This window comes from Amphiura filiformis, chromosome 11, assembly GCF_039555335.1.
Source record: "Amphiura filiformis chromosome 11, Afil_fr2py, whole genome shotgun sequence".
NCBI classification, from domain to species: domain Eukaryota; kingdom Metazoa; phylum Echinodermata; class Ophiuroidea; order Amphilepidida; family Amphiuridae; genus Amphiura; species Amphiura filiformis.
In genome coordinates this window covers 23830754-23840631 of record NC_092638.1, presented here as the reverse complement: position 1 = coordinate 23840631, position 9878 = coordinate 23830754, and the positions used below count along the sequence as shown (strand labels likewise).

General features: G+C 36.2%; 1 long non-coding RNA gene across 1 annotated transcript; it reads right to left on the bottom strand.

The window, feature by feature from the left end:
• Positions 1 to 527: 527 nt before the first annotated feature.
• On the bottom strand, positions 528 to 7740 carry LOC140164589 (uncharacterized). The gene is made up of 3 exons (XR_011860544.1): positions 7584 to 7740; positions 4662 to 4798; positions 528 to 3927 (listed from the first exon to the last, which is right to left on the bottom strand). It is a non-coding gene; the product is annotated as an uncharacterized lncRNA (long non-coding RNA).
• Between the last annotated feature and the right edge of the window lie 2138 nt (positions 7741 to 9878).

Below are 9878 nucleotides of genomic sequence, written 5' to 3'. Positions count from 1 at the left end.
CAAATCTGGAAAAGATATCAAATAAAATACGTTTGCCCTTATTTGTTTGAGAATATTCCCATATATAATTATGCCAGGTTCTAACGACGCTTCCATTTACATAATCAAAGTTATATATAAGATGGGAGGTAGAACTTATTGAATGACCCTAGTATAAGATATTCTCTTAATCTCTTAAGGGGGTACTACACCCCTGTGGTAAATTTGTGACTATTTTTGCATTTTTCTCAAAAAATAATTACACACTGGTAACAAAAGTTCTGTATATTATTAGGGCAAGGAATCCAATGACTACACTGAAATCTCAGTAACTCAAGACAAGCGGTTCAGTATATATGATAGGAAACGAGGTACATCCTAGCGGTACCTTATTTCTGATCATAAATAACAAACCGCTTGTCTTGGGTCACTGAAATTCCAGTGTAGTAATTGGATTCCTTGCCCCTATAATATACGTAACTTTGTTACCACTGTGTTATTAGTTTTTGAGAAAATGCAAAAATAGACACTAAATTTATCGAGGGTGTAGTACCCCTATAATCTCTTATTATCTAATGTAATATATTACATGGGAATACTTAAAAAAAGGCAGCAGAAGTGTCCTCTCTCCAATTAATTAGAACTTGTTCATTTTCGTCTTCTATATTTAAAGTAACAATATCTACTTTTTGCTGAATAAATATTTCAAGAATTATTTGTATTGTTATTATTTATTATTATTGTAACTATATCACCGGCACCAAATAACAGAAAAGTAATTTAGAAAACAGAAATGTTTTAATTTCCTTTGTTTTGGATGAATTTCAATATCATTTTATACACATTCAATTGATTTCGCTTGATCTGATCACCATTCACTCTGATTTATATATTACAACACAAGTCTTCTACATCTTTAATAATTCAATCCTATATAATTTCACCGCTCTCCTATATATAAACGGTGGAGACTATATTCCTGAAGTGGGTGTCTCAGTGCTGCATTAATGTAGTCTTCGTGTCTTTTTAGTCTTTCAAAATTTCATCCATTTATTAATAGTGCCTGTTCTATTTAAATAATCGATTGTATAGGCTTCTCTTTTTAAATCACAGAATTCTAATATACACATGAACCGGTCATCCCTATACCGATGCGTGGCCGCAAACGTAACCGGAATCAAAAAAAGGTACGGCAAGAATTGTTCGCATCACGTACGTCGAAGTTGACTTTTCAATGTTTAAACTGTAGTTAGGATAATGAAAACGACTGGTAAGCAAGTCTACTAAATGACTTCAAAATCTGAAGAAAAAAAATGGCGAACCGTCGCCGAACTCTTTCCAGAACTTATGCAGCATATTAATTTTAGCCATTGTCAATATGGGGTCATCGCCAAGAATATTTTCCTTAAATAAAAAACTAACTCCTCCGCTATGTGGAATTTCACGATATAACGTTAATGGAAAGAAAAGTGCAAATGTTTTTTCGTGGTTCGAATCGGACGAGTGACAAGCTGTAATGACGTAATGATGTAAACAATACACATTTATAATGTATTTAAATATAATCTTGATATATCAATTTCAAATTTGCCGCATCTGGCCTGGTTGAGTCAAATCTCCAGTCGCATAGGCCAGTCAAATTAAAAGATCATCCACCACTAATTGCAATAGAATTCATTTTATACACATCTCCCAAAAGCTCACACAAAACATATAAAAAGTCCCCCAAAATCCAAACAGTGGAACAGTGCCTAATTTGCATAAATCCAAAATGGTCGCTTATGCAGGGGGTGAAATTTAGTCATTTCGTGATGTGTTATTTAATATGCTTTGCTAAAAATCAATGGTGATTTAATGGATTCTGTTGCAATTAGTTTTGGGTTAACCCCTTATTTTCTGGCCCATTACTATGGTAGTCATGGTTGTGCGCATAACTATGGTTTCCTACTAAGATCAAACGTGTGGACGTAATTGAATTGGGATTATAATATAATAATACTTACGAGCAATTGGAATATACATTGTAGGCGCCAGCCATTATAGATTACATTTAGGCTGAATTACAAGTTTTTTGTTTTTTTTAACATAACTAAATGAGATGCGATCAAACAAAATCAGTCGGAACTCGGAAATATTTAATTTTCAGTTTCTTATGGAATAGTAAAAAGCATTTAGAAAGCTGGATTTTGCAGAAAACCCCAATGAAATTGAACAACTAGTTCGAAAAAGATATGAGCAATTATAGAATTTCCAAAATAACAGGAAACAAAAGGAAATATTTCCTTTGTTTGGCTGTATCTCAAAATCAATATTTCCGAGTTCCGACTGATTTTGCATCACAAATGTGTAAATAATTAGAAATGTTTGTATCCTGAATGAACCAAGAAAATTTTATTTTTATCAATTTTTTTTATTTTCAATTATTCGTTAATAACGATCTAAAAACATTTTTGAAAACTAGATGCAAAACATTTCAACAAAATGTTATTAAAGAGTTGACATAATGACATTTTGACAACATTTTTTAATATGTTATTAGAGTGTCTTTCATACAAAACGTTTTAAAAACATTTTCATATAACACGATTTAGTGGATCAGCTGACCATATCAGTCATACCTGATGAAGTCCTCCGATGAGTAGGACGAAATATTGTAGTGAGTACCAAATATTCACTTGGTTTTGTCAATCTAAAAATCCAAAATGACGATTTATAACGTTTTAAGAACCTATTTGCTGGGTCCTCAAAGTGTTCAAATGCAGTCTAGTCCATTCTATAGTGCCGCCTATCTCTCCACCACTCTTCATCAAAGCGAACTTCAGAGTTCTCAACTTGTATCTCAACTTCCCTAGTCATCTTTGGTATCTTCTCCTTAGCATGTAGTGCTATTATCCTGTTTCCTATCAGTTTCACGTAGCTTATCTTAGGAAGGGAAATAATGACATCATACGCTGCCAAAAGCCACTCTGGTGATTGCTGTAGCTGTTGGTTCTGCAATAGATAAAGTTTTTCGATAGAAGGGTGACCGCCCAACACCCTGATACCAATTGGTGTATAGATTCCATCTGTAAGCTTAAGAATTGTAAGCTTCTTCAGGTGTTTGGCAATGAGGCTGATGTTCTCATCTGTAATCGTGTTGCCGTAGAGTTCCAATATTTGCAGTTGTGTCAATGCCGAGGTCATCAGAGCGAAGGTTTCATATGACAGTGCCTGTATTCCAATCAGTAGTAGACACCTCAACTCCTGCCATTGGTCAGAGATACCACGTAAAAACTTGTCCAGGTTGACCCATTTTTGGTTTTTTTCTGGAGCAATGGTTGAAATTCTGAAGGATTTCATTTTGGTCAACTTGTGGAGTGGCATTAACGCTGCATTTAGTTGAGGATTGGGTCTTCCAGCTACCTGCGTGTTAAGAAAGCTTAGGTCAGTCACTTTTGAATCAGATAGTGCCACGCAACCCTTTGGGGTCAATGTCACTCCGTCGAGTTTCAGACGCCAAAGATTGGTACAATTTGCAAAGCAAATCATCAGGTTTTCCCATTGCTTTTCATTCCAAGGCAAAACTGAAAAAATTCACATATCTTGACAGTTTTAGGCAAAGGCGTCATTTCAGGAAAAAATGTGTGTAAACTATCTGAAGCATCTGCCGTTTTTGGTGGATCAGTCGCAGAAATGAAGGAAATAGTTTCCAGATTGCCACAATATTTCTTAAGATGCATTAGGATATCATTGCTTACGACCTTAAGGTAAATAGATTTCAATGAGCCACTGGTGTACTTCTTCAGGAAATCCAGAACAGATTCTTTGTCATTGGGAAACATCCAAGCCTTTCTGTATCTGCTAGCTATCAATTTCTTCCTTGGCATTGTCAATTGTTGTTCTTGCCAGAAATCAACATGTGTCCAGACTTGAGGGTTAGACAGTATTCTATGACATCTTTTAGAAACTCTGTGAAATGAAAGACAGTACAAAGGAAAATATAACATTCCAATAAGAAATTATGTGCCACAAAATAATAGATAACTCATTTTTCTAAATACGCAGGTTGGTCAAGTACGAACCATATTTTGTGACTTTCTTTTGTTGCCTCTTTATGGGAGTTTCTCTTAATTTTGCTCTACGTGTTTTTGTATTTGAGATTTGTTTTGACTCACGAGCAATGTGGGTTTTTTTTCAGGGATTCGTTAGTTGTTTTGGGTACCTCAGCACACCCTAGTGCACACCAGGGGGAAAGCCATCTTGCTTGGGGGGGGGGGCAGGGGGCAAAATAAACATTTTTGGATCACTGACGAAAACATTTTCAGTTTACATTATTTTGACCCGGTATTATTGGTGGGATATAATACATATACCGTTTTTTTAGAGAAACTGTACAAGAAAAAGTTTGTGTTTTACACAATTTTGGCCCATGATCGGGGTGTAAAGGACTTTATTGTGACAATGTGCGCGCGTAGGATATGGTATTTTACACTATTTGAGGCCATGATCGGGGTGAATTTTGGTGAAAAATGGGCTCCTTGCCCCTTTTCGTTTCCCCTGCCTTCCCGATTTTTTTTCTTTCATTTTTGGTCAGAGTTTCTCTTCCGTTTGTTTTTTGTCGGGGTCACTCTACCTCCTACTCCGCACACCGCTAGCTACGCTACTGGTTTACACCCAGACACGTACCCTTCTTAGCTACATACCTCATGACCATAAGACGTTCATATAGAGTGAGGAATGAAAAGATGATAATGAGAGCATCATCAGTGAGGGTGTCAAAAGGACATTCAGACGATGACGTCAACACTTGACCCATTTTCCAAACACCGTCTATTCCAATCTGATGGACAATATTTATAGATAATACAAATTAATTTACAAAACTCCTCCTTCCATCCGATGATAGAACATGCAATGTATATTTTTGAAAGACTTTTCTTGTTGGGATGGAGCTACAAACCAAATTGTTAACTTACCAAAAAGCACCATAGTTTTTGTTGGTAAAAACGGCAAATTTTGGGCTTAGAACAAATTGTTAAAAGCTGCCGTTTCAGTTGTAATGTCAGTTTCACCCAGGCAAATATAAGTTACTCAGAACTTGCTTTGAATAAACTTATCGTAATAATGCGCTAAAGGAGTATGATCATCATTCTCAAATTTGAGACAAATCGGATACTCTTTTATCGAGAAAGTGCAAAGCAAAGTTTTTATGATTTCCCATATAATATACATAACTTTTGTTACAAGTGTGTTATTATTTTTTGAGAAAAATGCAAAAATTGTCACAAATTTATCAAGGGTGTAAAGTACCACCTTAACGAACTATAATACATTGTTTCTGAATAAAGAAAAAAGCAAATACATTTGCGTCCACAAACAAATCTCTTTCAAAATCATTGTTACGAGTACACAGCAAACACAAAAACGTTTTAAAAACGTTTTGAATAAGTTATATTTTGGCTTTTGGTTTAGATAAAACGTTTAATAACATTAAAATGTCGGGTTATATAAAGGTCATGATAACGTTTAAAACGTTTTGTATGAAAACACACTACAACAATATGTTTAAATGTTTTCAAAAAATGTTATTGTGAACTATTTTTGCAAACATTTTTGCCAAATATTGTGTCAATACTTAAAAAACATTATGTTAAAATATTTGAACCCAGCAAACACAAAAATGTTCTGAAATATTTCTTTCAAAACCTTTTAATAACATTTAAATGTCGGGTTATATAAAGGTCATGAAAACGTTTTTAAAACGTTATCGAAAATATTTTGGGCAAGCATTTTTCGCAAAATATTTTTTCAACCCCAAAATAACATTATGTTTAGAATGTTTTGTATCAAGTTTTCAAGAATGTTTTTGGAATGTTATTAAAACGTTTTTATACCCTTTATATAACCCGACATTTAAACGTTTGCTGTAAAACATTTTTGTTTGCTGAGCAGTGGATTATCAAAAATAGTTTTTTAAGGTTATGAAAACGTTTTATACTCTGTATATACCCTTACATAAATAAATAAATGTTGACATTTACATAGCGCCTTTCACATGTATCAAAGCGCTTTACATTTATTCCGCCGTCGTTAGAATATGTCAGCTGCCATACAATGCCCAAGGCATGCTCATACCTTTGGGCGGCGCTCAATGGACAATATCCCTAACAGCTCCCCATTTCACCCTTGGGTAGAGAGAGGCAAGTGAGGTAAAGTGCCTTGCCCAAGTGCACAACACGATGGCACCGCCGGGGCTCGAACTCGCAACCCTCCGATTGCGAGGTAGAGCCCGTACCGCTGCGCCACCGTGCCCTTTATATAACCCGACATTTAAACGTTTTCTGACAACCTTTTGCGAATGATGTCGAAAACGTTTTGTGTTTGCTGGGTACCGGGGCTGGGTATTTACAATTTACAAAGAAATGCATATTCATGACTACTTTCAGTCAGGCAATGCATATTCATGACTACTTTCAGTCATGTTATCTAATTAATTCCATTAGTTATTGATATAAACAATAAAATGCATAGAATAAATCTTCGTATTATGAAAACGGCAGGTCTGATTTGCTCGAACAAAAATACGTGTACTTATTTCCTTATTTCCAAAAATGTCTGTTGATCCGCGTTATCAAAACTACCTCGGTCAACACAAAACACGGAAGTAAGCCTGCGTGTGATAATCAGGAATATACAGTCTGTAACAATAAAATTATACAATTGTAATTCGCTTCTATACTAGTGTGGCTCAAACGCTATGCTTAATTGACTAAATCGTCCAGAAAGCGAGTTAGGCCACTTTTGACATTTTCGCGCATATCAAGCTTTAATTGAGTAAAATCGACTTTCATGATTAGCAATTGAATTTTTTTTTCTTAAAAAAAATAAAATAAAAGGGGTCGTGGCGTAAATGTGATATTCATTGGAATCAATAATATCTTGGCTAACAAAAAAAATTACTTGGTGTTTTTCCTAGTTCAGGTTCAAACGCTATGAATTGGGCCACTTTTTGCCAATTTTGCACATGAAGTTTGTACCACGTAAACTGAACTCTCATGCTTTATCGTGAACGATTTCAGAACAAAATCAAATGTCGTTTCTTTCACTTAATTGACAAAGTAAATAAATAATATGATATTAATTTCAAAATCATAAATTAAAAATGCCCCATTGTTTGAAATTAAACATCTTAAGAGCACCGACCAGATGGTTCATGGTTCAACTCAATTCAGTCACTTTTACTACAAAAAGACACGAAAGTGGCCCATCTGTTTTAGGACTATACTTTTACCCAATTGGTCATATCTTCGCTGGTCGACCACCGATTTTTATTCAAATAAAGCTTATGTAGCTTTAAAAGTACCTTGACGACCAAGTAAAATTAAATATAATCAATAAGTGACATGTTTGCCTAATACGATTTTCTAAATTGTTTAATTTTTTTTGTCACAACCTGTATACCACTGTATATAGTACACATAATGGCGCACGCATGCCACTAATTTATCCAGAAATGTACACTCACTTTATGCTACTATTTCACTGTATTTGGCTAACGGTATTAGACATGATAACGTTTACACAATTTTATATCAGTTTATATGTAATTGCAATAATGAACTTACCCTGTAAGATCAAGCAGTGAGTAACATTTGTTCATTTACTCCATGTACACTGCATACCCCGCGTTTAAAATCATTGGGTTCACTGAACGTGACTATGAGTCTAAAGTTCATATCAGTATTCATCATCAATTTATAACGAATCCTTCATGAGTAGGTAGAAATGGTACAATGGATACAGTTAAATCACTGTTTATTGTCCCTTTTGGATTTTGTTTCCAAGATTTGTTGAAATTATGCACGATGACGTCTTACATTCTTATTCTTGTTTGTTGAGCGGAAATAATAACAAACTTAAAAATAAAACAACAAAACAGAAAATAAACAAACAGGTAAACAAACAAACAAACAGGTACATCACAGGCGAAGCACTGTTATTGTGTTTAAATTTATTGGGCAGCCGGGAATGGGCATAGTGTATAATTAACAGTGGCCCAAAATGGGATGCTTACATTATTACCGAGAGTCAGTAGCGTAGCCAGAGGGGTGGCAGGGGCAGAGTGCCCCCTCCCCCTGACAAAAATTGAAAGAAAAAAATGCCCTCTGACAATAAATGAAAAGAAAATCTGGCGGGCAAGGAAAAGAAAATGGGCAAGGGCACCCCGATCATGGGCCAAAATAGTGTAAAATACAATTTTTTTGCGCGCTGCGCGCGCACATTGTCACTATAACCCCCCTTTCTTTTTATCCCGATAAAGGGCGAAAATATTGTAAAATATAAGTATATAGTGCAATGATCTCATGGTTACTTGTGATCAAGTGTTGTCAGCCTTCAGTGTTTTACTGGACCGTCATTGCACTAGACAATTTCGGCGCCCGGGAATTTTGAATATCGCGTGTTGAGAGACGGCTGTATTAATTCGTTTTTATGGTCAATATGAGTTTGTTTCAAATAAAACTACATGATTCGTGCTTGATAATTAATTTTCTATCATATATGGCACAATGTTGTGATTGCCTGAGGCATCCTTTAATCCAGTCATGGCAATGGTGCATGAAAATAGTACAGCAAACATCATAGCATTTCTACATAGTTACATCATTATTTGCTATGGGATGGCGTCTACTTAAGGGTTGAATGAAAGGTACATCCTCATTGACTTCAGGGTGAAATCTTCACTGTTAAAATGTTGTTTAAAGTTTAAAAATAATTAAACAACTTGTTTAGGGGGTTGACTAAGTATTGTTTTCCGAGGCAGCCAAAATATCGATTTGCATTATCTAAATCAATGTAAAAATAACACCTTCAGTGCAATATTTGCCAAAAGGTTACTACCATTCGCAAAATGCTGTGAACGACCAAACCGCAACAGTTTAAAATAGTTACTAACCTCAATTCGAATCCCATGCCGGCATATTCACAGAGTTCACAGGGCTGTCTTCCATTGTGTTTATTTGGTCTTGTGCAGGATGTGTAGCCCCATTGCCTACTTTACATGTATTATGCTGGGGAAACGATTAAGCATCAGTAATGCATCTGCTTGCTGATCTTAATCCATCTAAGGCCTCGTATCCATAGGCTGTTCCCTTGTGGCATGTGCCCTTGTTCCTTGTTTACTTTTTCCCATGTGACCTGCCACACAGACAACGAACCGTAGCGCCACACAGACAACGAACCGTAGCGGCCACTAAGCAAAACAAAGGTTCGTTGTCTGTGTGGCAGGTCACATGGAAAAAGTAAACACGGAACAAGGGCACATGCCACAAGGGAACAGCCTATGGATACAAGGCCTAAAGCAGCAGACCTGATGGTCTACCAAGCAGGGTTCTGAGGCCTCGTATCCATAGGCTGGTCTCTTGTGGCGTGTGCCCTTGTTCCGTGTTCACTTTGATCCATGTGACCTGCCACACAGACAACGAACCTTTGTTTTGCTTAGTGGCCGCTACGGTTCGTTGTCTGTGTGGCAGGTCACATGGGAAAAAGTGATCACGGAACAAGGGCACACGCCACAAGAGAACAGCCTATGGATACGAGGCCTAAGACCACTAGCTCTGTTCCTGTATTAACATTCATCTTTAACCAATCTCTTCAGACTGGATGCCTGCCATCCGACTAGAAGACGGCAAAGGTCACGCATCAAAATTACTTGAAAAGGCTGTTTGCACTCAGCTGGAGTCACATTTGGGGGGAAAAAATTATATAATTTTTAACTGGAACAGATTCATGTTTAATTCACTTGACCGACTACAAACGGAGGCAGATGACTGCAAGCTACCTAGCAAACACAAAAACGTTTTAAAAACGTTTTAAATAAGTTATATTTTGGCTTTTGGTTTAGGTAAAACGTTTTAATAACA